This window comes from Canis lupus, chromosome 12 (genome assembly GCF_048164855.1).
Source record: "Canis lupus baileyi chromosome 12, mCanLup2.hap1, whole genome shotgun sequence".
Classification (NCBI taxonomy): Eukaryota; Metazoa; Chordata; class Mammalia; order Carnivora; family Canidae; genus Canis; species Canis lupus.
This window is the reverse complement of record NC_132849.1, coordinates 54,335,224-54,361,818: the sequence shown is the minus strand read 5'-3', so window position 1 is coordinate 54,361,818 and position 26,595 is coordinate 54,335,224. Positions and strand designations below refer to the sequence as shown.

Genomic DNA, 26,595 nt, shown 5'->3' with positions numbered 1-26,595 from the left:
AAATCTAAAATTAGACTTCACAAGGGGAGATAGTAGGCATAAGCACAGCAGTGAAAATGTATGTAACTGGTAAAATGTGCATAAAATATGTCAACTTAAGCCTTTGTCTAATTTCATTTACATATTAAAGATTCTATTGAAAGACATGGTAATTTTGTGCTTAGTCAGGATAAAGAAGATGAAAAGCAGCTACAAGGTGTATACACATCTCTTCTTGATAAGCATTTTCTTATCCTTTGCAAATGTGTGCCTATTTTCTCCAGAAAGCATCTTCATTATGTTTGTAATATTGCAAAGGTAGGATGATATTAAATAAAGGCATCACAAACTTAGTCCTAGTGTTGCAGTTTATATTCTGTTCACTTAACCTGAACAATACGTTTCAAATGTTTAAATCCTTTATTTTTCTGCTTACTCTTACCTCCTTTTAACATGTAGGATACACAAGAAAAGTCATCAACACAGATACTTGTATCAAAGTTGCTATAAGCTTGGAAATCAAAACGATGCTAATGCATACACACACAAAAAAAATCTGGAAAATGACATATAGGCAACATTCATGGGCAGAATGTTGGGGCAAAAAAGTCACTAGATCAGAGTCAAGAAACAGAAATTCTTACACCAGCTCCACCACTACCGGTGACATAGCCTTGGATGGATCAACCTCGGAAGAGACCTCCACCTTCCCCCTAAAAGGCTAGATAATAGAAAGTGAAGGAATTTAAATACAACATCAGAGTAGAGCACTGGTTATCCACCCAGTGCAGATGTGAGGACTCTTGCCAGTATGGAACACAGGTTCCCTTGGAGCCCAGGATGCCCAGATCTTGGTCCAGCCAGCTATCCTTTTTGTAATGGTAGGCTTCATTTAAAGATGAACTCAAAGTACTGATTTTTATGAAGAATTGTGCTTCTGCTCAGATTTCAGCATAGAGCTATCTTGCAAACAAAGCCAGAACATAAAGAGCCCTAAAAGACTCTGGGGACCACTCCCTTCACCCTGAATCTTACACCAGCACCATCATCTAACTATGATGTTGGAGCAATGTAGCAGCTGGGGAAAGGGCTAGAGAGGTTCAGGCCACAGTAGAAAGAAAAGTCACTCCTGTGTGCCCACCGTCTCACATGCACACTCACTAGAAATCCTGGAATTGGACATCAGAATTGTGGTCATTCACCTTAGAGACAATGAGGGAAAGGACAGGCTGAGGGATAGGAGAAAGGACAGAAATTCTATTCTGGTCAACATTTATCTTCAAAACATGCCACAGAATTGAGTGAAATGACATAATTTTGTAATTAAATAATAAGAAATAAATAAAAATGTACTGAGCATCTATTATGTGCATACTCTGACCCAGCTCTAAAAACATTATGATGATCAAGACAGCCCAGACTTCTTCTTTAGAAACTTACATTCCAATATGAGGAGGAAAAAATAAATAAAAGTAAATAAAATAACAAATAAAAATTTAAGTACCAACAAGTGCTTCTGAGGGAAATAAGGAGGGTTAGCTTATTCCAAAGTAGTTGGAAATTCACATTTAGTGAATTTAGTAACTGGGGAAGGTCTCTCAGAAGACATGTCATTTGAGCTGAATGATGAGAAAATTCAGCCGTGCAGGAGCAAGAATAAAGATAGTTTCAGGAAGATATAACTGTAAGTACAAAGGCACCGAGAAAAGAGGAAGAAAAAAAGATTTGGTGGTTGGAGAGCATGAAAAGAAGCGAGAGGGGGAAGATATAAGGTCAGACAGGAGGCTAAATCCAAATTATATAGAACATTAAGGCCATGTCTTGGATTTGAGATTTTATTCCAAGTTCAGTGAGATTTCATGAACTACTTTAAAATGAGTGAATTACACGATATAATTTATGTATGAAAATACTCAGATTTTGAGTGGAAACAGAATTGAGATGGTAACAAGCCTGGAAGGTCAAAATAATCTTGAGGCAAGAGATAAAAGTAGCTTAGACTTCAGCTGGTAGTAGAGATGGAAAGAAATGAAAGGATTTGAGATGTATTTTTAAAGGTAGAATGATGAGAAACTCAAAGCTTTCCCACTAAGATCAGGAACAAGGCAAAGATGTCCCCTCTCATAACTCCTTTTCAACAATGTACAGAAAATACTAGCTAATACAATAACACAAGAAAAGGAAATAAAAGGTATACATATTGGGAAGGAAGAAATGAAACTGGCTTTGTTTGCAAATGACATGATCATGTATGTAAAAAATTTGAAAGCATCAACAACAGCAACAATAACAAAACCTTCTGTTTTTGTTGTTCACCGAAACTTATGTTCACCTCCTGAAACAAATAAGTGAATACAGGAAGGTAGTAGCATACAAGATTAACATACAGCAGCCAATCATTTTCCCACATACCAGCAATGAGTAAGTAGAAATTGAAATTAAAAATACACCACCAGGCAGCCCGGGTGGCTCAGTGGTTTAGCACTGCCTTCGGCTCAGGGTGTGGTCCTGGAGACCCAGGATCAAGTCCCACGTCGGGCTCCCTACATGGAGCCTGCTTCTTCCTCTGCCTGTGTCTCTGCCTCCCTCTCTCAAATAAATAAATAAATAAATAAATAAATAAATAAATAAAATCTTAAAAAAAAAAATACTCCACCATATGCATTAGCAGCCAAGAAAATGAAATGTTTAGGTACAATCCTAATGAAATATATATAAGATTTGTATGAGGAAAACTAAAAAATTATGATAAACAAAAGCAAAAGTCTAAATAAATGAAGAGATATTCCATGTTCATGCAAAGAAGACTCAATATCTAGAAGGTATCAGTTCTTCCAACCTGAGTTATAGACACAGTGCAATTCAGATTAAGACCCCACTAATTTTGAAGATATCAACAAACTAATTCTGAAGTTTATATAGACAGCAAAATAACCAACAAAATATAGAAGGAGAACAGAGTTGAAAGACTAACATTTACTCAGCTTCAAGACCTATTACAAAGACACATTAATCAAGACAATATGATACTGGCAAAAGAATAGACAAATAGACCAGTGGGATGGAATAGAGAGCACAGAAACAGACCCACATAAATACAGTCTTTGACAAAAGAGCAAAAGCAGTACAGTGGAGCAAAGAATCTTTTCAACAAATGATTCTAGAACAACTAGACATACACATGCGAAGAAATGAATCTAGACATAGACCTTATACTCTTTGCAAAAATAAACTCAAAAAGGATCACAGACTGAGATGTAAAACACAAAACCATAAAACTTCTAGAAGAGAACACAGGAGAAAACCTAGATGACCTTGGATATGGTGACTCCTTTTTAAATATATCAAAGGCATGATCCATGAAAGAAATAATTGATAAGCTGCACCTTATTAAAATTGAAAACTCTTGGGGCACCTGGATAGCTCAGTGGTTGAGCATCTGCCTTTGGCTCAGGTCATGATCCTGAGTCCTGAGGTCAAGTTCTGCATCAAGCCCCGGGCAGGGCATCTGCTTCTCCCTCTGCCTATATCTCTGCCTCTCTCTTTTTCTCTAGTGAATAAATAAGGTATTTTTAAAAAATAAAAACTCTTGCTCTGCGAAATATAATATCAATGGCAAGAGAAAGAGAAGACCAGCCATAGATTGGGAGGAGAATTTACAAAAGACACAGCTGATGAAGAACTATTATCCAAAATATACAAAGGGACTCTTAAAACTCAACAATAAGGAAACAATCAATCTGATTTTAAAATGAAGCAAATACCTAAACAACCTCACCAAAGAAGATATACAAATGGCAAAGAAGTCTATAAGAAGATGCTCCACATCATTTGTCATCAGGGAAATGCAAATCAAAACAACAATGAAATAACTCTACACACCTATTAGACTGCCCAAAGTTCAGAACACTGACAACAGCAAATGCTGGTGAGGGTGTAGAGCCACAGAAACTCTTATTCATTGCTGATAGGAATGCAAAATGGTGCAGCCACTTTGGAAGACAGCTAGCAGCTTCTTATAAAATTAAACATATTCTTACCATTCAATCCAGAAATCATGCTCCTTGGCACTTACCCAAAGGCACTGAACACTTATGTTCACACAAAAACCTGCACACAGATGTTTATAACAGCTTTATTCATAATTGCTAAAACTTGGAAGCAACCAAGAAGTCCCTTCTGTAGGTGAACAGATTAATTAACTGTGACACATCCAGATAATGGAATAGTACTAAAACAGTGCTGAAAAGAAATGAGCTATCAAGCCATGGAAAGACATGGAGAAATCTTAAATGCCTATTACTGAGGGAAGCCAATCATAAAAGGCTACATACTCTGTGATTCCAACTATATGACATCTGAAAAAAAGCAAGACAGTAAAAAGATCAGTGGTTGCCAAGCGGTGGGAGAGGGGAAGGGGGGTGGCTGGTAAGGATAAATAAGCAGAACAGAGAGGATTTTATAGTGCAGTGGAAATATTCTACATGAGTCCATACTGAGGGAAACATGTCATTATACATTTGTCCAAACCCACACAACGTATGACAGGAGTGAACCCTAATGTAAATGATGAGCTTTGGATGAATATGGTGTATCAATGTAGGTTCATCAACTGTAACAAATGTACCACTCTGGTGGGGTATGTTGATGGGAGAGGCTATGCACCCAAGGAGGCAGGAAGTGTATGAGAAACCTCTGTAACTTCCTCTTAATTTTGCTGTGAACCCAAAACTTCTTTTAAAAAATTAAGGTTTTTGTTTTTGTTTTAAGTAGACTGATGAGATTTGCTAATGGATAGGATACAAGGAGTGAGAGAAAGGGGGAAAAATATCAAGGATTATACCTACACATGGGTTTGGGATTAAGTAATTAGAAAGATAATAATGTCCTTTTCTGAGATACAGAACTATAAACATAAAAGAGGAGGGAGATCAAGAACTCTGTTTCAACGTCTATTAGACATTCACAGGAAGATGCCCAAAGGGCATTAGAATTGATGAGTTTGGAGTTCAGTGTATACACAAGGACTAGAGACATAAATTTGGGATTCATCAACATACACACCAGAAGTTAAAATCCAGGGTGTAGATGAAGCCTCCTGTAAAGAGATTTTCAGTATAGAAGCAGAGCCTTGAAAGGCTCTTACGTTTAGAAGTCAGAGAGAAGAGAAGCATGCAAAGAAATTGGAAAAGCAAAAGTCTTTGATGTAGGAGGGGACGAATCTGTAGTCAAGGTAGACAAGAAGAGAGTATACCAGGAAGGGGGGATGACAACCATGTGGATTACTGTTAAGAAGAGAATGAAAACAAATAAAGGAGCAGCCATTAGAACGACATTGGGTAATCCTAACACAAACAGCTTCACTGGAGTGGTGAAAACCAAGAGCAGAATGGGACGGAATGGGACAGAATGGGCAGTGAAGAAATAAAGAGAATCAGCAACATCCTCTAAGAAGCTTGTTATATATAAAAGCAACAGGGGCAGTAAGATTGAAGTATGAGATCAAGTTACCCAGCCCAGAGCAGATTTCTAAAATACAAAGCATGTCAGCCCTGGTTCTAGCACACTCCACAGAGCTCATTACCCTTGAGAGAAGCTCCAGACTCCTTGGGCTGGTAGTCAAAGACCACACACAGCCTGACCTCAAGCAGAGATTCCACCTCGACTCCTGCCTCTCTTCCTGTCCTTCCTCCTGTCTTCCTGTCCCTCTCAAACCATCTACAATATACTCATCTCATAGTAGTCACCATTCTATTGTTTCATTCTTTCGAGCCTTCGTGCTGTCATATACGTTGTTACTTTTGCCAGAAATGCCTTTTCCTTTCCTGATTTTTCAATAATTGAGGCTCAGTTCAAATGATCTCTTGCATGAAGCCTTGCAGCAAGCCTGCAGCTTCCCCTCCTCATTTGCCTTGTACAATACTCCGCTGGAGCCTTTATTATGATCTGTGGATGTGTCTGTTTGTTGACTATGTCTTTTCCCTTCCCTATAACTTTTCCCTAGCAGAGGACTATAGCCCATTGGCAATGAAAAATGAAATGAATAGATGTACCTACAGATATCAATATAACTTCAGTCAATAGTTCCGGGCCACTCTATCTTACCTCGAGTCAGTACCCACATTGGCTTATCCTAACCCAAACACCCTCCCTTTTCGCCCTCACCTTCTTCAAAGCACAATGACCAAGATGAATAAAATGAGAAAAGCATGTGAAATGAAGGAGGGAAAAAGCGATGAAAACTCAGTAACATCCCAAGATTGGGTAAATGCATATTAGCTATTTTTAATTTCAGGAGCCTAAGGGCTATTCTGTTTCAGACAAGTCCAGAACAGGAAAGCAGTATTTCCTGCAAAACTGCAGAGTTCTATAAAATAAAAAGCAGCTGAGGACACAATCTTTGTTTTATTTGAGGCAAGATCTGGGTAGATAAACATGATCCCAAAGGAAATTTAAGCTTCAATTGATTGACAGGAAAACAAATTTGTCGTAGCCCAGCCTTACTTAGAAACCCCATGAAATTTCATAATCTTTTTGAATAAAGCACTCTGGATTGACATCTTTTTTAAAAATGATAGGTGCTCTAGAATGCCCCCGTTTGTGTAGATGGTGTATTAGAGAAGCCTATGAGAAGCACAGGGCAGGGAGGGCTGCCCACCACGCAAGAGCATCTCTTGTTCGTTCATAGCAGCGATGACGCCCACCAGGAGACTGAGCACCTTGCTGTCTTCCCTCTTCCCCACTCTCAATCTCTAATTGGTCACTAACTCCTACCTGTTCTGTGTTCACACCTGCAGAAGCTAGCACCTCCTCTCCACAGATTAAGGCTCCTGCTCGCCCCTGCCCAGCCCACACAGCCCCCATTCCATCACACCATTTCCATACTGATGGCATTTTCCTCTGCTAACAAATCTTCATGCTTTTCCTTGTCCGTAAAATCAAAAACAACCTTTTATCTGCTGTTAAAGGCTTCCACAATCTGGCCTGCCTTCTTGCTGGCTCTTCCGGTTCTCAAAGAATTGTACAATTGCAAGGTATTAAGTTAGCTGTTTCTGTTTCAGAATGCCATCTCTTTACATACCTAACAAGTTCTCTCCAGCAGGACTGAGTAAGCCCAGGGACAGGAACAGCAGGAAGACTTGTACCGAAGTGTGGGATTCTGGGAGCTGAGCTAGGTCACACAAGCTATTTTCCCTGGATGGTCACTGCATAAAAATGTAAAGCAAGAGTCTAAAATGTGAGTGATAAGGACAATCCATTCTTAAAGTAAAAGCCAGAGAAATGTAGCTGGGTGTCAAGTCCAAGAGAATGGTGAAGACATGAATGAGAACACCAGTTCTAAGGTCAGATGCATGAAAACTAGGAAAGGTTTGGAAATAGAGTTTGAGGTCAAAGTGAGTAGCTCTGAGCAGAGTGCAAGAATCACATGAGGAGTGGGGACTTGCTCTGTGCTAAATGTTCCCACACTTTCCTTCCTATGTGCCTGTGTTCAGGGAGTGTCCTCTGACCTCTCCCCTTCTTGTTGTTGTTGCTTAGATTTTTTTTTTTTAAATGTGAGAAAGAGAGAGTGCACAAACCAGAGGGAGGGGTAAAGGGAAAGCAAACTCCCCATGGAGCAGGGAGCTTGACTTGGGGCTCATTCAGGACTACAAGATCATGACCTGAGCCAAAGGCAGATGTTTAACTGATTGAGCCACCCATATGCCCCTAGGCTCCCTTTTTGACTTCCATCACCACCTGCTCAAATCTTACCTGCCCCAGAAGGGCCCATCACAGGTGTACTCAAGGAGGTATCCTTCTAATCACAGGTGCATCCATCACCCTATCAATTCTTAGGACGTTTTGTGTACCTTTCTTACAGCTCAATTTGATAATCTATTTGACAATGATCTATTTAAGCCTGACTATCTGGTAAGACCAGAGGCAACCAGTTTTATATCTAGGCAGCCTCTGTCTACTACTCTGCACACTATAGCTGCTCAACTAATGTCTCCTTCATCCACCACTTAAACTGTTACAGTCTCCTTCATCCACCACTTAAACTGTTACTGTTTAAACAAAAACAGCAGGTTTTGTTTTCTATAAACACTCTGAAGGGAAACATTTTCTGAACCAACTGACTCAACATATCCCTCAGCAAAAAAAAAAAAAAAAAAAAATCAAAGCTGAACATCTCTGAATTCAAGGTTGACATCCTATGGAAACACAGGAATTAAGAGAATTCCTTGACACCAGAATAAGTCCTAACTCCTGCTCAGAATATAACTGTGTTTTTTGAAATCCATAAAAGTGGTATAGACTTCCCACTCTCACCATATATGGAGATTTGAGGAACAGATACATTGGCCTGGGAGGGAAAGCCCTCCCAGATTCAATTTCCAAGCTTGTCAGAGGAGGGGAAGTGGAACATGTGTGAGATTAGAAATGTAATTCCTCCAATTGCTGGATGTGTGAATTTGACTATGTTACATGGCCCTGCTGAGGTTCATAATGTGTAAATGGTTTTCTGGAAATTGCCTTATAGGCTAGGTTGTAAGGAAAACAAACATGAAATCACCTGGACAAATTAGATGGTCAATAAATTTCTGAGTCATTTCATTAAGGAAACCACATAATTAGTTGCACTAATATTTTAAAATCATAAGATGTTAACATGTGTACCTACTTGCATGTGAGTCCTGAATAAACTAAGATCATTCCAGAATACACACTTTAAAGTAATGAACTACTAGGTAGTCATGGCTCTTTTCTTTCTTTAGCATCTACTATTAAATCCACAAGCACATTCTTTTTTTTTTTTTTTTGAACTTTAATTTTATTATTTTTAAAAAGTTTTTATTTATTCAGTTTTTAATTTTTTATAAATTTATTTTTTATTGGTGTTCAATTTGCCAACATATAGAATAACACCCAGTGCTCATCCCATCAAGTGCCCACCTCAGTGTCCGTCACCCAGTCACCCCCACCCCCCTCCCACCTCCCCTTCCACCACCCCTAGTTCGTTTCCCAGAGTTAGAAGTCTCTCATGTTCTGTCTCCCTTTCTGATATTTCCCACTCATTTTTTCTCCTTCCCACAAGCACATTCTTTTGACATACCTCCTGAGAGCAATCACTTTTCAGCACCCCACCTCTAGGACTCAAGCCCTACCAACTCTCCCTGGATCACCGTAGGTGCCTCCTTACTAGTATCCCTTAAAGCACCATTGTCTTTCTGCTGGGCCACAAGCAGCCTCCCTGGCCTGAGGCCCTCTTCATCTTTCCTCTGGATGACTACAGCAACCTCTTCAATGACTTCCTATCTTCACTCTTGCTCTTTCCCCTTCCCTGGTCCCGTTAGTCTACTTTCTAGCCGACAGTCAAGTAATATTTTAAACATAAATTAGATTCAATTACTTCCCTTGTTGAAAGTCATTGAAAATTTAGGGCAAAACCCAAAATCTTTACCACTGCCTATAAAGTTCTACATCTGATTCAACTCCTGGCTAGTTCTCAGATCTCATTCTTACCGCTTGCTCAGTTCTGCTCAGTTACGCTGGCCTTCTGACTTGTTCTCATCTCTGGGCCTTACTCCATGCTGTTGCTTTTGCCTGGAATGTTTTTCCCTAGAGCTTCATATGGCTCACTCTCTTACTTCAGATTTTTGCTCACATGCCCCATATTATCTAAAATATTCCTCCTCTATAACTCTCTATTTTTTATTTTACAGAGTCTAGCACACAGTAAGTGATCAATATATATATCTATATATTCATTGATATATATATATCAATATATATCAATATATATATATATTCAAAAATTTGAGATATATATACCACCTGGATGCTGTTTTTCCAAAGTCCAACAGAAGCATGGCATAATTGGTGAAAAAAATATTTGCAAAATGAAAGTGGGCATGAATACCAAAGAGTGGTTTTATAGGTGAGTGAGGTATGTTTGGAGCCAGCCAAACTCAAGTTTGCAAGGTCAGTCCCCCCACACCCCAGCTTTATTGAGGAATAATTGACAAAATTATATTTAAAGTAAAAAAAAAAAAAAGTACTTCAAGCCATTTACTTGAAATGGAATAGTGTACATACTCTGGACATCATCTTCCAAAGAAATCACTTTGTTCCTTAGAAGACTCACTGTTTGCAAATGCCAATACCAATCTTTCCTGAATCCCCACATTTGGGAGATGAGGGGAGGAGGGTGAAACTGTGAAAAGGAAAATTTATCCTTTCTTCACAGCTCCTAAGGTTTTTGTTCTCTAGAGCCCAAAGACTCATTTTACAAAAGAGATAATGAAAGATTTTTAACCAAGGAAGTGGAATGTATTATGATGTGAGATATAAATTTCCATATCTTCCACACAGCAAAAAACCCTATCTCAATACTGGCAAATGGCCTTAGGAAAAAAAAAATCCTTAACATATGGCATATTTCACAATTTCTGACTTTTTTTTTAGCAGTCCTAAGCACTTTCTACTGATAAGGGTATTACCTACGCATTATCTATAAGAACTTGAAAATTATTTTTACTGGAAGTTGTGAAGTCAAAACCATCGACGGTAGTTGGGAATCATGTTCTCTTAGAACAGCAGGCACTAAAACTAGAGTAAATGCCTTAGACGTCAGCTTCAAACATACCCATTGGTAAATGAAAGATTATTAGCAGCACATCTCTTTTTTTTTTTTTTAGAAAAGGATTAGAGTTACCAACTTCTACAAATATTACCACCTTCTTTCTTGCCAAGTGATTCCCAGAGAGATTCGAAACTCAAGGGAAAGAATGATTCCAAAATAGCTGCATTCGCATAAAGATGCCACATCTGAATTTTTGTGGATTTCTTCCCCGCCACTTTCAGAGAGACATGAAAAGGCAGAGAGCACAGGGCTGGGGCGCCGGGCAGATGTCCCTGGTAATAAACTGGAACAAACCTGGTGCAGAAAATAGTTCGCATGGAATTGGTATCACAGACATATGAAGACCATGGAGATAAAAGTGCTTCAAACCATTTTTTTTTCTCAAAATTAAAAGGAGCTGGGTTACCGTGAAGCACATTTTAGTTTCTTTTTTTTTTTTTTTTTAAGATTTTATTTATTTATTCGTGAGAGACACACACAGAGGGAGAGAGAGAGAGAGGCAGAGACACAGGCAGAGGGAGAAGCAGGCTCCATGCAGGGAGCCCCACGTGGGACTTGATCCCGGGTCCCCAGGATCACGCCCTGGGCTGAAGGCAGCGCTAGGCCGCTGAGCCACCCGGGCTGCCCAATTTTTAATTTTATTTAGACTTCTAGCAATTTTATTCCTAAAACTGGTCTAACATTTCCGTTTTTTTTTCCCCCCTTGGTCCTTCCGTATCAGGATTAAGTACTAGGACTATGGTCATTTCTCAAAACGAATTGGAGAGATCTTTTTCTAAAGCCCTGGATAATTCAATTAACATGAGGATCATCTGTCCTCTAAAGGTTAGATAAAATTCAGCTGTGAAGCCATCTGCTCATGATGCTTTTTTTCTAATTGTTGATCATTAATTTTCTTTCTGATGTCTTTTTTTTTTTACAGACTTGAATTTTTCAAGTTTTCTACCTTCTTCTAGGGTTGGTTTTGACTATGAGTTTTGTAAAAAAAATAAAGTTGCATGTAATAGTCCTCTCAGTCTCTCCTGCATGCGAGTATCACCTTTTCATTTCTAGTTTTAAGTATTTTTATTCTCTGTTTTTGTTCATCAGATTTCTAAGGCATTCATCCATTTTCTGGTCTTTCTAAGAAAACTACTTTTGGGTTTACACATCCTTTCTGCTATTGTTTTGCTATTTACATTGATTCCAACCTTTGTCTTTAATATTTTATCTTGATTCATTTTAATATTTTCTTCTTCCTAGTTTCTTCTGTTATATTTTCTAATGTTTTAGGCTGGACAGAAATCTCTGTATTTTTGTCATCTTTAAGATTTATTTATTTATTTGTTTGTTTGTTTATTTATTTATTTATGATGGACAGAGAGAGAGAGGCAGAGACACAGGAGGAGGGAGAAGCAGGCCCCATCCCAGGAGCCCAACGTGGGACTCAATCCTGGACTCCAGGATCGCACCCTGGGCCAAAGGCAGGCACTAAACTGCTGAGCCACCCAGGGATGCCCTATTTTTGTCATCTTTAAAACAAATATATTGGAGAGGCTGCTTGGTGGCCTAGTTGGTTGAGTGTCCAACTCTTGATTTTGGCTCAAGTCATGATCTCAGAGTCCTGGAGTCAAGCCCCACATTGAGCTTTGCACCTAGTAGGGAGTCTGCTTGAGGACTTTTCTCTCCCTCTCCTCTGTCTCTCCCCTCATGGCATGTGATCTCTCTCAAATATTTTTTTAAATAAAATAAATATGTCTGAGGCTATAAATTTTTATTTGAGTTCAACCTTAGCCATGTCTCATAATTTTGGCAGGAAGCATGTGCTGTCTTTCTCCATTTACACTCAGCAGGTTTACTTTCCATCTTTCTCTGCTCCCTTCCATCTCTCTCTGCTCCTGGAACCCTTCCCTATTGGGCTGTATCACCTAGATCCTCTTGCTGAATGGATTTCAGTTGGGTGTGGCCAATGGGAGGCATCAACAGGAAATCAGAGGACAGGTAAGAGAAGCTGTGCCTTACTGCCTCCTTGTTCATCTCAGCAGTTCTTGCAGTGGCAGCAGCTACACTCCTCCTATGCAGAGACTCTTCCACAGCTTTAGCTCACACTGGGGTCCTTAACACATTTCCTCACTTTGTCAGTTAAAGCCTTGATGTGAGAACACCTTCCCATTATAGCATGAGTGTCTTCATTCTTTTAACCTTGCTGAAAGCTTATAAATCATTACTTTACTCAGATCTATTCAGTTGAACCATCTGAGTGGAGTTCTGTTTCCTGGTGGAGCTCTGACTGATACAAAGTAGCCATTGTTCTCTAGATAATTTAATTCAAAATTGTTTTTGTTTTATCCAGTATCCAGAAAATACTTAGGAAAGTATTTCTTAATTTCTAAAAGTTAGGACTCTATGGATGTCATCTTTTTTTAATTAACTTTAGAATTGTAGACTCAAAAAATATACAGCTCTCATACATGTCTATCTTATAAACCATTAGAAGATGCACTCCACCAAGATGAGAAAGCAAACCAAGAAAGCAGAATATATGGGGCCCAGTGAACAGAGTATCTAATACGCTGAAGATTAAGAAATTTCCCTGATGATTGGAAAGGAAGTCCTCGGATGCCAACTATACAATCCAGAGTAGAGCAGGAGTGTGGGGGCCAACAGAAGAATGTTTCTGACAGAACCTGAAAATTTGTAACTGATGTTCTGATATATTTGGCTGCGTTGAGACATGTTTAGGTATTTTAAAGAGTTTGGAAAAAATTTAGTGACAAGTACCTAGATAACTAAGCAAATAGAAAAAAAGAACGAATCATTCACAGAAACATGAAAAATTGTACAGAAAAGGAAATATAGAATACTACATGGCTCATCTGTGAACAATATTTATCTGACCATAATGATATAAACACTGATTAATAACCAAAAATTAGGGCATGGAGAGGAATTATAAGGGTACAAGTCCTTAGCTCCATAGTAGAATGTCAACTTACAATATATGAATTGACATTTCAAAAAATGGCATAATAAGCATAGTACTTAAGAATCAGGAGGTAGGGATCCCTGGGTGGCGCAGCGGTTTGGTGCCTGCCTTTGGCCCAGGGCGCGATCCTGGAGACCCGGGATCGAATCCCACATCGGGCTCCCGGTGCATGGAGCCTGCCTCTCCCTCTGCCTATGTCTCTGCCTCTCTCTCTCTCTCTCTCTCTCTCTGTGACTATCATAAATAAATAAAAATTTAAAAAAAAAAGAATCAGGAGGTAAATACCAAAAGTAGTTCACAATGTTAAGTTAGTTCTGAGAAGCAAGATTCAAAAATGTAGATGAGGGGGCACCATGAGGAATGGTGTTTTGTTGTTGTTGGCTGTTACAGGGCTTCTTATTCTCTTTGACTTTCTAAACTATATAAATATATTACTTTGGTAAGAAGTTAAATTTAAAATAGAAAACTAAAGCAGCTAGGAACAAAACAACAAAAATATTCTGGGAAAAATGAAGCCATTAACACCACAGTATGAATTTACCTTAATCAGCCTTGTGTCTTAGCAGTCCACCAATTCAGGGTTTCCTAGGAGGCTCTTTAGGACATGTGGGAAGGGAATGTAGCCTATCTCTGCTCCTCAAAAATTACAGAGGGACTCCCAGGTGGCTCAGTCAGGTAAGGGTCTGACTCTTGATTTCAGCTCAGGTCATGATCTCAAGGGTCCTGTGATCCAGCCCTGCAACAGGCTTCCGGCTCAGTATGGAGTCTGCTTGTCTCCCTCTGCCTCTCTCCCTACCCTCTAAAATAAATAAATAAATCTTTTAAAATTAATCATAATAGAGACCTTGCTTCAGCTCAGCTAAGACACAGTCCTATATTCATCCCATCAAGGTTCATTACATTCTCAACACCAACCTAGTACATGTTCTGTTAAATATTTTTCAAATGTGATAATTTATTGCTTGAGACTTAAGAGCAGTTTTATTGTTTTTCACAGCAATTTCATTTTCCCTTAGTCATTCTCCCTCCTACACTCTGGCACTTAACAAATCTTCCTTCAGTGTTAGGGGGGATGGCTCCCAAACATATATCTGGAAGCCCATCCTAAGCATAACAAGCCAATTAGCTGCGAAGAAAAACACTGCAGGGTTCTCTTGCCATTTATTTTGACTTAAATTTTGTGTCTTATAATAGCCCAGCAAAACATGGAGCACTGACAGTGTGTCAGCACTGCAACTATGGAAACTTCTTTTTAGATTTTGCAGGACCTTATTAGATGTACAAGAGGCACAGAACCCCAAACCTGTAGACCATTAAGATGGAAGTCTGCAGGCCACTTAGAAACATTACCCCATTTCAACACCTCTAGGATGGACCACAGGAAAGGATAGTTCATTAACAATAATGAGTCTATTGATAATTTATAAGCTTCCTAACATAAATATTCCATGTTTTTGTAAAAACTAGCATTAAGTTTGCTCATGTAATGTGAAAGAAAGGCAAGGACATCTAGATCAGAATTCCCAAGTCCAACTCTGAAGACCCTGAAGTTTGAGGGAATATCTCAGGGGCCTCTATGGCAGTCAGGAGAGGTGAGCAGTGATAATATGTGAGCCCTGAGCCTCCCAAAACCTATGCAGTTCCTATTTTACACATCATTTGACACGAGGAAAAATGAAGTTCTCCAGGAAGGAGGAAGAAATTCATCGAATGTCGTATGAGTAGCAGGTGGCAAATCTGGAAACAAATCCAGGTCTTTGGATCCCTGGTTAAATGTTTTCACCAGCATCTTTTCTTGCCTTTCCTATTTTAGGAACTTTTCTATTTATAGATACAAAAAAAAAAAGTATCACTTTCTGGAGAATGATGGAGATGTTACTACTCTATATTTTCCCTAAGGAAAAGAGTTTGATAAATTATTTAAATATCCACTTTTCTCTGCTAAAATGTACACTATGTTTTTCTCTAAGTAAAATGTGAAAACACTTATATTACTGAGCCATTTATATGCACCATTTTTCTTCTTAAAAGCTTCTCTTCTCCCATATCCATTGCTTAGGAAACCTCTGGAGATATTATAATGAAATATTGATTGCTCGCTCTCTCTTGCTCTTTCTCTTGCTCTCATATCCACCCTATTCCTATTCTAATGATCCTGAAATTCCACAATAACTTTTATTGAGGAAGCACTAATTCAGAAACTTGCTTCCATATTTTTTTACACATTGAATATTACATTGACTGGGGACTGGATGCCAGGGTTTCAGCACATGGGCTCCTGGTCAAGATGGCTCCTCTTGGGGCTTCACATTACATTAGCATCAAGAACTTTGAATTACTGGCTTCAGAAGAGATCTTTTAATTCCGAAGAAATGACAGTTTCAATAAGATGGTGGTGATTAAAAAGCAGAGTTTGGAGGCACCTGGGTGGCTCAGGGGTTGAGCACCTGCCTTTGGCTCAGGTTGTGATCCTGAGATCAAGTCCTACATCAGGCTCCCTATAGGGAGCATGCTTCTCCTTCTGCCTATGTCTCTCTCTGTGTCTCTCATGAATAAATAAAATATTTTTTAAAAAGAGCAGAGTTTGATCTTTGGGGATGAGAAGGCATCATTAGTGGCTCCATTGTGAGGGGTACAAGTTCAGCTCCTGGAAAGGATTGAGAGTTAAGTGCCCTTCATGGCATATCCCTAAGCTCCATGGTGAACACTTTCCTGCTTGTGCCAGATTGGAATGGGGAACAGTGCTGATGAAAGGTCCCAAATTTTTTTTCGAAACAGTAGGAGTTTGATCTGATGAAATACGTTCCAGATTTAAAAGAACCAGAGGAATCAGAAGACCATTCCATTGCCTCTCATCTCAGGGATTTTGGATAATTTAATTAACCTTTGCTCAGTCTTCACATTTGTAAACCAGAGATAAATAAGGAGTACCTTTTTATTGATGTTGTACAAATTCAAACAACTGGTAGGCTGCCTACCAGTCCTCAAGAAATGTAGTCTCACTCTTCCTTGAGAAACAAAGATTAAGAAACAATCTAGAAATATGAAACTCATAAAAATATGAGTGTTTCTAAAAAGACATGGAGTAGTTTTTCCCAGTAAGACTCGGGAAGATGCTAGAGAGATCAGCCTCCCATGGAAGGTCATTATGAAATAGATCCATCTATGAAAATATGCCATGAAAGCCATCAAGTAGCAGAAAGCAGAGGAGAAATGGTTCTAAACTAGAGTAACTGTTCTGCTCTTCTGTTGCTGCATAACAAACCACCCTGAAACTCTGCAGTTTAAAACATCAACCATATTATTATTTCTCACAGTTCTGTAGTTTGAGCTCAATGGGATAACTCTATGGCTCTTGCTTAGGGTCTTTGATGCTATTTCAGTCACATAATGGCTAATAGGGAGTCATCTGGGAAACTGAGACAACTGGGCACCTTGTCTTCATACACAGTTTCAGGGCTTCTCCTCCCCACCTGCTTTCCCCAGAACAGCAGCTGGACTTCTAACATGGCAGCTCAGTGCTTCCAAAAGCATGTGTTCTAAGAAGAAAGAATTAGAAGCTATCAAGCTTTCTTAACGCCTGGACTCAAAGCCCAAGAACATTACTTTCTCCACATCTTATGGTAAAGCAGTCCCAGGCCCAGCCTAGATTCAAAAAATGGAGTCAAAGAAAGCTATCCAGACAGGCTTGGGAGGCCTCTGTGCAGTCCAGATGGTCCATGTCCCTGGGTAACAGTAGCTCTATGTCTTGCATGCAGAACATATTCACCAAATAATGTCAAATGACTGAATGAACATGTAATTCTCCCTAGTACAGATTAATGTTTCAGTTTTGGGTTACATAAAAATCAAGAAGGGTTAAATTTGTGGCTGGATCACCTGTAGCAGCTGCCATTTAGAACATTGTCAGGCTCAGTGCCCCACGGGCTCTTCAGGGAGATTATTTTCCACGCCTGTTTCACTAGCAGTTGTGTTGATAGGCCATTTAGGAGCTTTCAGGAGAAACGTTGCTGATTTTACCACCCAATATTTTAAAAAGGAATATGCCTTGACATGATCACAACCAGTTTTAACTTGGAACTAGATGTGTGTGGTTGATATTTTCAAAATACTTCTGCCCATTATTTCAAAGTCCTTTCAAAAGCAAGATCACACTTTTTTTCCAGCCCATGTATCAGACAGAGGTTTACCCTAGAAAAGAGACCACACGGAACCTGTGATTGCAGGGGCCTGGGAAGAGACCCAGCTATAAATCTATGGCTTTCTCACCTGCTGACTGTTTTCAGGAAGCAAAGTAGGTATCTCATTCCATAAAGTCAGATCCGGTTTAGAAGGAGGACAGAGTGGGTCAAATCGTCACCAAGTTATCCTTGACGGCTGATAAATGGTCCAAGAGGACAGGTTATAAAATGAGAGAGGGAGACAATACTACAACAAAGGGGATCTCTAAAAAGGAGAGACAGAGGAGAGAGGGAGAGAGAGAGAGAGAGAAGTGAAAGTTTTTTGAGACAAAATTCTGGTTACCTTCTTCTCTGTACCAGACCATGGCCAAAAGCTGAGCCTGCTCCAAGCTCAAGTTATCAAAAAATGTTGACTAAGTTAATCCAGTCAGTTTTTCAGAAAATACAACCTCCTACCCATTTGTTCAGTTTCTCCTCTCCCCAGTCCTTGGGACTTTTCAGCCTAATATTCAAGATGCCCTCTTTGACCGAGCCTATCTTTCCAGCCTTCTAAGAAACATCGAGAGCATGAAACAAATATCTGTGGAAGGAATAAAGGCATGAATGACACCATCTCTGTCCCACTAAACAGGCCTGCCCCAGCCACATGAAAAGCCTTATTATGATCCAAAAAACAAAAATACAGAATTTTACCACTTTTACCTTCTTTTTTACACAGGTAGTCCCTCCATCTGGCATGTCCTACTCTGTGAAATTACACCACTGGAATTTTACTCTTCTTTCATGGTTTGCTTATAAACACCATGCCTTTTCAGGAAATCTTCCCAAATCTCTGTGTCAATAAAGAATTCCTTCTCTTCTAAGTATTCAATCACTTCATCATTACTTTGAAAACAAAAACTCTATGTGTGTCCAGTATTATCAACTTCACAAAATTTTCTCAGTGGTAAATTGGGACTGGGGATACAGATCTGAGTAAGGAGAAGCCTTGCTCTCGGGGAGCACAAAATCTAGCAAGAGAGAGAGAGGGAAACTTTGAAACCATCATAATATGATATAAGAACAGAAGTATGCATAAGGTATAGAAAACAGCACAGAAGAAGAAAAGAGGAATTCTGGCAAGAAAACAAGCATCAGGAGAAGACTCCAAGAGGAAGTACTGCTGAGTTGAGGAAAGGAAAGAAGCCATTACATGCTTCAATACGAACCATATGCAAAGTCTGTAAGAGCTGAATCTCTAGGCAGCCCCAGTGGCTCAGCGGTTTAGTGCTGCCTACAGCCCAGGGTGTGATCCTGGAGACCCTGGATTGAGTCCCATATCAGGCTCCCTGCACGAAGCCTGCTTCTCCCTCTGCCTGTCTCTTCCTCTCTCTCTCTCTCTCTCTCTCTCTCTCTCTCTCTCTCCTCCCTGTGCATTCTCATGAATAAATAAATAAAATCTTTAAAAAAAAAAAAAAAAAAAGAGCTGAATCTCCAAGCCAAGTCTGCACTCGCATGTGGCTCTGGAGACAGTAAGTGATGCTAGAGGTCAAGAGGAAGACCAGAATCTGGTCACTTACAGCCTTGGGTTCCACTTTAAGGACTTGACCTTCTCAAGGAGGTGATGGAGAGTCACTGCCAGGATTTATGCAGGGACATAGACCATTTCTTCTCCATCTTTGTAACTTAGGGTCAACAAGCACACAGGTCTGGAAATAGTAATAACCACATAGGCATGAATTGAGTGCCTACTGTGTTGCCTGACACTGTGCCAGTCACTTCACATACATCGGTTAGTAGGCGCCCAATGAGAGTTTACTCCATTAAAGTGAATGGAATCTCAGCTCCATTCCATCTGGAGTAAAAATAGAAACTGTCATTATAGTTTTAGCAGAGAGAGTTGGAAAATTATGAGTTTAAAGAAGTTTAGTCATGAAAAAGGAGAAGAATAAAAGAGAGAATTTGATTATTGCTCAGCTAAAGGCCAAACCAGAAAGATTTAGGTAATAAAAAAGGATGAGTAATTTTTTTAAGTGGTAAAAGAGATAGAAAGGATTTTATAAACACTTTAGGGGAAAAAAAGATAAACCACAGAGAAAAATGGGTCTTCTAATAAATGAGTGGGAAAAGAGAATTAACAATAAATGAGAACAGCTGAAATATTGAACTCATCCTTTGCAAGAAAAATGAGAGGAAATAACTTAGATTCTTAGCAAGTAATAAAAATCTTGCAAAATACTTAATAGGGATAGAAATCTAGTGAGGGAATATTCATTAAATTTAATTCATCATTTTTAAATAGACAGCCCACAGCCCTCACAAGGTGTGATTCCACCGGAATCAGATCCCTTCGTTCCCTCCCTCATTTGGCTTCTGAAGACATTGCCTCTTAGCAAAGACTAAATGACAAGAGGGCTGCATGCACTGTCAGTATCTACCTCGGGGCCAGCTTCTCACGAGGATGCAAAAAGGAACATTTTGAAGAAAGATTTCACAGTTATACAAAAATCATGCAGCTGTTTTTCTTAAGAGCAAAATAATGATCAAAATCATGGTTTCAAAGAATTCAGGGTCAGAGGAGTCAACAATGGTGTTCAACATTGACTCTTTACAACTAAGACAATCAAGTCTCGGGGCAGAGGAATGACTGCCTCACGATGAGGCAGTCCCATCAGGTGGGATGTCAGACATCACAAGGCCTAATCCAGGAGCATGGAGCAGGGATTGCAAGAGGAGATTTAGGGGAAGTGATCCCCAGCCAGGAGGGCCTCAGAGCCTCCCCTCATCCACTGCCCTATTAGGCTGGGTTAGGCGCCCCCTTCTGGACACTCAGAGCAACGTGGGCATTGCTCAGTCTCTGCTTTCCCACTCTTAGAATTATTTCTTTTTCCTCCAGTCTGTGAGTTCTACGGAGGCGAAGGCTACATCCAATTAAATAACCGGTGTGACCGTAACAGGTACTCGGTAAAAGCTCATTGAGGGAACAAATGGATACACGAGTTAAGTGAAAGCTCCAGAAGTAGGTTGTTGAAGACTTCAAAGATGTAACCGTGAAACCAGCATGGAGACTGTAACCAGGAACACGTGTGTTGTCCCCATTCCCCATGCCACCCAGCACCCCCCTGCCTCATGGAGTGGCAGCTGGAGAGCTGAGCCAAAGACCCCACTCTCTCTGGGGACCCTGCCTTGCTCTCTGTGGGCTCTTCTGCAGGGAATAATGAACTCACCAAATAGCCCAGCCAACAAAGAAATAAACAAGATCTGTGTAATGCCACTGACCTATTTATCTGTTTTCTCTAAGTGTCTTGAGCTGAATGCCACGTGGGAAAAGGGCCCAGCTGAAGCATTTGAAATCTGGGCAGATTAGAATGGGACTCATCACACGGAAGGCAGTGCAGACTACACCTAACTCAGGTGTGTGTTCAGGGGGCTGTGCATAGAGGTGCAGTCTCCCCCTGGAATACTTTCATCACTCAAGTCCAAATCCATTGGGCTTGAAGGCAGATTCCCCAAGGAGGCTCGTCTGGTACCTAAGGCAGAAGTACCTTCTATCTCTAAACTCCCAGGGTATTTTCTTGGTCTGTTCTTAGCCTTTGCCACAGTTGGCCTTATACACTGATTGGGCAACACCGTCAGAATGTGAGCTTCCAGGGAGGAGGAAATAGTTCTAACTCATCACTATATTCATGCCCTCTAATTAGATCTTTAGACCATAGTAGTAACAGGAGTAGTAAGAGTAGTATGGAAACAGAAGTAGTAAGAAGAGGAGGAGTAGAGCAAGAGTAGTAAGAAGAGCAGTGGGGGCATCTGGGTGGCTCAGTTGTTGAGCGTCTGCCTTTGGCTTAGGTCATGATCCTGGGGTCCTGGGATTGAGTCCAGTATCGGGATCCCTGCAGGAAGCCTACTTCTCCCTCTGCCTATGTCTCTGCCTCTCTCTGTGTCTCTCACAAACAAATAAATAAAATCTTTAAGAAGAAGAAGAAGGTCAGCAGCAGGTGTAGTAAGATTTGTGGTGCATCATACCACTAAGAGCAGCACAGCATCACAAGCAGGGCATTTTTGAACTCCTGGTCTTCTATTGGGCACTGTGCACAATGAGTGTCTACCTATTTCGTCTAATCCTAGAAGCAACTCTAAATAGTCGGTGCTTACTATCTCCATTTTACAGGCTTCTCCTCTCACAAGTGAGAAAAACGAAAGATAAGTGAGATCAAATAGCTTGCTTACAGGTGGCAGAGTCAGGATTTTCACACTCACCTCACTGACACCGGCATCTGCTCTCTTTCTAGTTGTGTGGATACACTCGTGTGGCTAGCGAAGGTGCAGAAATGCTGCCACTGCCTGCGACGTCAACCTGAATTCAAAGGCACATTCTGTTCCTGGAGACTCCCCTTCACTCACTATTGCTCCTCCATGGGCCACCTCGCTCTATCTTAGAGAACTGTGAAAGTCCAGACTTGTGAGACCTTCAGAGATAACCTTGACTGGATCTGAAGCCCTGGAGGTGGCACAGCCTGCCCAGAGTCCCTTGGGGAACCTGGGGCACAACAGGACGGGCAGACCAGTGTCCTGGTGCTCAGGGGGCAGGAGCTGTCTTTGTAATTCCTCAATGTTTCTGATGTTGAGATGCCAAGCCCAGTCCTCAACACCTAGAGGAAACCCCAGACCAAAGCACAGAATAATTTCCTTCTGCCAAATCCAAGATGACAGTCCCCCAGCTGCCATTATTTAACATGAACGAAAAAGGAGAACACCATTGGTGTGGCCAATGTCCCCTACTCTAGTTGCTCTGCCGCCTGTCCTCTCTCCCACAAACCTACAGTGATTTCGACTGCAATCCCTCAAACAGAGGCTCTGCTCACTCTTCCTCCTGGAATCTGGCTTTCTATGAGTGCCTCCAACCTCCTGGTCCATGAAATGGACATGCAGGCCTTGGACCAAATGCATTTGCTTCCTGTGACTCTTCACTACTATCTCTGGCCCACCCGAGCCCTGGTTGTCCTGGGGTAGAGAGGATCAGGTGACAAGGTAGGTCCCCAGGTGGGCCAGCGTGCTGCAACTGCAGTCCCCACTGTCACCTCCCTCGCATGATCAGTTCATTTCACCCCACCCTCCCACCCCCCCATGGAAAGCAAGCCTAACAGAAGGGCGCCTTGTATTTGGAATATCAGAAATCCAGTCATGACTTACTAAAGTACTCAACTGTCCCTATGAATGAGGCATATATATACAAAGCCAGAACAAAATTACAAAGTTTTTTTTTTTCTTTTCTCTATCCATAGTACAATCCTGGAAGGAACACAGTATCTCATTTCCGCTTGTGTAAATTTGGTGTCATGTCACCTATTGTTGTGAGAAGTCAACAAGGCTAAAGAGCAAAACACACACAGAGTAGGGAGCAGTGTATGGACACATATAAGATGTTCAGGGGCTGGGACTTCTTTCCCTCCCCCCCAAGCTTCCTTCCAGAGGAAACTCAACTAAGTTGCTTCCCCCAAGCCCTCACTGAGTGCCTTTCTCCACCCTAGCCCAAATAATGAAGATGTTTCATTGACACTCATGTCTTTTGACAATGGTCACATTGAGTTTCATTATTACTATTCATGGATCTTTAAGTCAGTGGCAGCAATCTTGCCTTATTCCCCTGGCTTGTGGCAGGTGAATGGAGCTGCACTGGATTGAAATGGATAGGACTTGACGTTGCCAGCTCTGCCATGAGCTTGCTGTGTGACTGCTTTGTACCTAAACTTGCGCACCTACAGTAGAGGAGGGTAAGACTAGAAAAGAGGCTGCTGAGGGCATCGGTTGGTTCTGAGTGTCCTCCTCAAATCTGCAATACCAGCATCACATGGGGAATTGTTAGAAATGCAAAACTCCAGGCTCAACAGAGGAAATTCTAGTGCTGGGTCCTATAAATCTGTGTGCTCCTGACCCCTCCAGGTGATTCTGATGCCTGCTTATTTTGAGAGCCAATGCCCTTGGAGCTTCTAAGGACACCCAGAGCTGTATGCAAACTGTGTGTGTGTGTGTGTGTGTGTGTGTGTGTGTGTGTGTGTGTGTGTGTACACACATGCAGGTTCCGTTCCAGACCACCATAATAAAGCAAATATCACAATAAAGAAAGTCAAATAATTTTTTGGTTTCCCAGTGCATATAAAAATATGTTTACACTATACAATAGTCTATTAAATATTCAATAGCGTTGTCTCTAAGAAAAAAACAATGTATATAACTTAATTAAAAAACTTTTTATTGGGGCATCTGGTGACTCAGTCAGCTAAGTGTCTGCCTTCAGCTCAAGTCCTAATCCTCATGATCCCAGGGTCCTAGGATCGAACCTCACATCAGGCTCCCTGCTCAGCAGGGAGGGGGCCTCTCCCTCTGCCTTTCTCTTCTGCTTGTGATCTCTCCCTCTCTCTCTCTCTCTCAAGTAAATAAATAAAATCTTAAAACAAAAATGAAAGCACTTTATTCCTAAAAAATTCCAACCGTCATCTGAACTTTGAGCGACTCATAATCACTGATCACAGATCACCGTCACAAATATAATAATAATGGAAAAGCTGAAAAATATTTGGAGAATTACCAAAATACAACACAGAGACAATAAATGAGCGGGTGCTCTTGGATAAATGGTGCCAAAAGACTTGCTCAAAGCAGGGTTGCCACAAAACAATTTGTAAAAAGACACAGTATCTGCAATGTGCACTGAGGCCAAGAGCAATGAGGTATTGCTTGCATATTTACACTGTGATTATATATCACATGTACTGTATATTATATATTACAGAATATATAATTACATAAGTATGTTTCATACTTGCATGTCCTTTTTCCTCAACACTTTCATAACTTTCACTGTATTCTCAAAGTTTTCATGACCTTAATGAGCCTTGCCCCGCAGTTCCTTCCTGATAAAAAAAAAGTCTTGAGTCTTACTATAAAGAAAAAGAACACGTGACCATGAACAGAAACGCTGCCTAATTTCCATGTTGATTGATTAGCTGAACACAAGGTAAGGGACCAGGGAAATGCACCGACGCGAAGTTCAAAATGGAATAGTAGTTTACCCAAGGCTGCCAACTGCTCTGAAGACGAAATTTGTCCCAGACCTCTGTCTCTCCCACCATCCTGGTGCCAGCGCCCCTCTCCTACCTCAAAAATCACAACTTCTCAGAGTTAGAAAGGTCACCAGAGTTCATCTGAGCCCTTGCTATGTATTAAGACCCGCTAGGGAATTTTAGAAAGTACCAGAGGCAGAGCCTTCTCCCAGAGACTCCTACATAATTGGTCTCTGATGAGATCTGACCCATCTATTTTGATGTTCCCCCAAGTGATTCTAAGGCATCTAGGGGAGTGTTTCTCAAAAATGTTATTTTGTCTGTCCACCTCTGCTAGAATAAAACCAGTGCATGTCACTTCTTAGCATATCAACCACTACCCCCTCCCCTCTGCCCTCTGCTATAAAATGATAGGAGGTAGCAGCAAAGGCTCGGAGAGCAGGGCTGTAAACGAGGACTTGGAATTAGAACTCGCTCATGAGCCCAAATCCCAGCTCCACCAGTTCCTGCTCCCAGAACTACCTGGGACCCCATGATCTTTGTAAACTGGGTTTCCTTGGCTGTAAAACACAGACACGTGCACACACAGAGAGAGAGAGAGAGAGAGAGAGAGAGAGAGAGAGAATAGTTCACATCCTGAGAAGAAAGGAGATAAAGCCAAAGGTGCTTTGTAAATGATGAAGTACCTGGCCAGGTATGTCGATCAAAGGATGCTCCAGGGAGGCCATTGCATGGGGGAAGGAAGGCATTTGACCCTCCCAGCGGGAGGCTGGTGAGGAGCTTGCCCACAAAGAGTCAGGCAGTGGCGCTGGGTGGGAAGGTGACAGCAGTACCCACATGCTCAGCAGCAGCCCTGGAGACAGCCCGGTTGAGCTTGCTTCTTCCTCAACTTTTTGGAGTGAGGAGCACTCAAGGGTTAACCTATTCCAAAATTGATGCTATCAGGCTTTGCCTGTTGCTGGCAGGATTGTTTTTGTTCATGCTAATTAAAAACAGGTGCATTTGCCTGAGACTCGCGCTGGGAGGCTTTCTCAGGCCTGGTTGTCCTGGAGACTACCATCTCCACAGGCAATCAGTTTAGGGAGAAGAGTTCTGGCTTCATTTGCATGTGAGAACTTGGGTTTCACCTGAGGTTCGTAAAAAGAACAGAAAAATTATATGTGCTTAGCTGTTCTCCAGGAGAGAAAATGTCTTGATTATTGTTGCAAAGGCAAGAAGTAGCAAAGAATGAGTGTGACTGCTTAAAGGGTCACGGGGTAGAGTAAGCAGCCAGAAAATGGGCTCCAGACCTGCCACAGTGCCTCTCTCTGACCCTACACAGTTAAACGAACATATATAATGTGCTACACTGTCCCCATTAAATCCATTTTTATTTTTAGTTCCATCTTAAAGATGTGAAACTGGGGTACCAAGGAAACGCATTGCTCGAAGTCACGGGGTAAGCATGAGCCATAATTCAAACCTAGCTCTCTCGTGCTTTTGTTCTGTCACCATGCTGGTCCCCCTTTTCTCCCCACCTCTGAGCCCCAAACTCCTCCATAAAGTGAGGAGTTTGCACTGTCCTCAGCTTCCTTCTTGCCTGCCTGTCCTGAGTACAGGTCCATCCCACTGTGGAAGAACAGGGTCTTTCCTTCAATTTAAGCCTGTTTTGCCATCATGGCACCAAGACCCCTCAGCAAGCAGGTCCACGCCTGGGTTTTCTGACTCGGGTAGGGAGAAAATGGGTAGATGAGAGACACCACTGAGGGAGAGATTTGGTGCAACAGAACAACAGCACCAAAGCCTTAATATGATTTTGAGCCT

General features: G+C 41.0%; 1 long non-coding RNA gene across 1 annotated transcript in view; it reads right to left on the bottom strand.

Moving 5' to 3' along the window:
- Window positions 1-25,741, bottom strand: part of LOC140600749 (uncharacterized) — a 76,043-nt gene extending 50,302 nt beyond the window's left edge. The window contains exon 1 of the long non-coding RNA XR_012003915.1: window positions 25,479-25,741. This is a non-coding gene — a long non-coding RNA (uncharacterized lncRNA). The remainder of the gene's footprint in view (window positions 1-25,478) is intronic.
- Window positions 25,742-26,595: the final 854 nt, after the last annotated feature.